General features: G+C 38.8%; 1 protein-coding gene across 2 annotated transcripts in view; it reads right to left on the reverse strand.

Annotated features, from left to right (window-relative positions):
* The window catches only part of LOC107596059 (ras-related protein Ral-B-like), a 13,966-nt gene extending 12,584 nt beyond the window's left edge, over positions 1 to 1,382 (reverse strand). For both annotated transcript variants that reach the window (XM_016286664.1, XM_016286665.1), the window contains exon 1: positions 1,214 to 1,382. The gene's annotated coding sequence lies outside the window, so the exon portion shown is untranslated. The remainder of the gene's footprint in view (positions 1 to 1,213) is intronic.
* Positions 1,383 to 2,551: the final 1,169 nt, after the last annotated feature.

Genomic DNA, 2,551 nt, shown 5'->3' on the forward strand with positions numbered 1-2,551 from the left:
CCCAGCCCCACACGGCAGGGAAGTGTACCCCAAATCCCCCAAAAGAAATAGGGGGGGGGGGGGGGGCTGACAACGCAGAATATGAAATAAAAACAAAACTTTTCCAAAGTACTGAGAGGACAGATTCTGCTTAAGATAGCCTACATGCAGGCCTGCTTTCAAGGTTAGGCTAATTAATAATATGTATGCTGGATACAAGGACATCTGAATCCATATTTCAAACTGCTAAAGAGATAGAAAAGTACATCTTTACATACCTGCTCCAAAAACAAGATGGATTACTAAATATAAACTAAAATGGATTGTAAAAGTAAAAAGATTTCAAAGCTGGATTGTATTGTCTGAATATAATGGGAAACAGTTGAGTTGTATGGTAAAAAGGAGAAGTGTACAGTGCCTTCATGTGCTCCATTTTTACCAGTGTGTAATTTACTATGACATTTTATTAGGAGAATATAGGAAGTAAGGCTCAGAAGTCCTTGAAGGAGGAGCATAACACTCCACACAATTCCACACAAACTTAATTTAATACAAGTCTATCAATAACTACAAACTAATATTTGGTCCCAAACATCAAGCCACTAACGTACTAAATGACAGCTTCATTCAGCATAATTGGTTTTTTAGATGTTTTTAACAAAAACACAATTTTATTAATTTCATTACGCGTTTAATTTATATGTGTATTTAGTGTTTGAATGGCACTTAGGCATGTCCCAGTTCTTCTAACAGAGTCTCTAGAGAAACTGAACAGAAAATAAGGTCATACAGGCTAATATTTAATTGACCCAGTGAGGTTAATGAGCAGTATTTCCTAAAGTATAACAAGCACCTAATTTCACTTTATTTGCAATCCAAGTGAAACATGCTGTACTCTATTCACTGAAAGTGTCTAATATCTTTGATTCATACACATACACGCTGGGGCTTCGAAAATAAACCTCCACATCAACCAAACACGCGCGACATCCGCAAACACGCCCGTCTCTCGAGATCAGCTGTTAGCTGGGTCGAACTAACCCATACAGGGGGGATTTATAACGGGTTTAAGCCTTATTCAACTGACATTTTTCACAGCGTAAATACGCACACAGGGACTTGAAATAACTGCCTGTCGACCAGTAACAAAAGCTCGGGCTGGAGTGGATCGTTTCTAAAATTCAAAAACAAACAAAAGAATGAATAAACAGGGGCATAAATAAAGACACATTACCTCTCGGTGACTTTATCCTCCACAGTCTCTTATGCTATCTTGTGGAATGCATTAATCGCCTGTTCCTAGTCATACACCCTGTAGTTTCTCTGAAGCTGTCGTTGCTGCCATATACCCCACCCTCAGGGCATGCAAATGAACAGGATATGATGCCGCTACCCGTAGACTCCGCCCTCTGGGTGAGGGATGAACGGGATATGATGTTATGAACTGATCATATGGTATGATGCTGGAGATACCGGCCATAAATATTTGATGTAATGTTTAGAGTATATAGTCAATGTTATGACTTTAAAGGAAAAAATACTCCTTCCTACAATGTAAAGACAGATGTTTTCATTTATAAAGGCCTGTGTAAGAACAAAGTGTTGCATCTTAAATTAGTTATTAAAATGTTATTGTGTATTAAGTTGGCATTGTTTATTTAACCACTGTTAATGACAGAGATGGCTGAGATAGACTAAATGGTATGCTGACACACAGTACCGCCGCTCCCTATACGCAGAGCACGCAGTTTGCGTAGGGCACCAACTCCAAGGGGGGCACCATCCCAGTTGCTAAAAAAAAACTTTCGTTCTATATTAATATTAAAATTAACATACATACACAAAAATAAAAATATAAACATGAATATATATATATATAATTATTTTTAAAAAATTCATTTTACTGTGAATGCAGTAGGCAATAGGCTAGGCTAAGCACACATGAAGCGCCATTCCCGCATCCGCGGCCGCTCGCATCTTATGTTTGCGCCTGAATGCAAATGATCATAATTTATGGACAACTATACCCGTGAAAAGACATCAGAAATCCAGTGCTGAAAAAAAAAGCCTGTGCATCACTTTCAGGTACATTCATAATCCTGTGAAACTTTTTTGGTTGTTGACGTTAATAACAGGGGCCTAGATTACACAGGAGATGCGAGGGACATGTCCCCCCCACTTTTACCGGTAATGTCACGTAAATTCGTCCCCCGCACTTTTTCGGGCAAGTGTGTTCGCATAGAGGTTTTCAAGAGCCGGTGTGAATAAATATAGATTTAAATTCAAAGAGACTGGATAGTCTGTGCATGATCTGATGTTTTATTCGGACCCAGAATAAGGCGAGATGAACATCAAGGAGCGCTAAACACTCCGTGCAGTGTATGTTTCATTCATACTCGAAGCCGGAGGATGCTCTCGCACAGAAAGTCGTACCGGGAAATTCCTAATATGGACAAAAGCGTCCAGCTATTGCTGTATGAAAACAGTTGTTTTCACAGAAAAACAGAAACGTTTGGAAACATGAAGACATTAAACATACGATTGTGAAGATATATGATTTATTTGTGTTTGT

This window comes from Sinocyclocheilus grahami, unplaced genomic scaffold, assembly GCF_001515645.1.
Source record: "Sinocyclocheilus grahami isolate Dianchi unplaced genomic scaffold, SAMN03320097.WGS_v1.1 scaffold214.1, whole genome shotgun sequence".
NCBI lineage: Eukaryota > Metazoa > Chordata > Actinopteri > Cypriniformes > Cyprinidae > Sinocyclocheilus > Sinocyclocheilus grahami.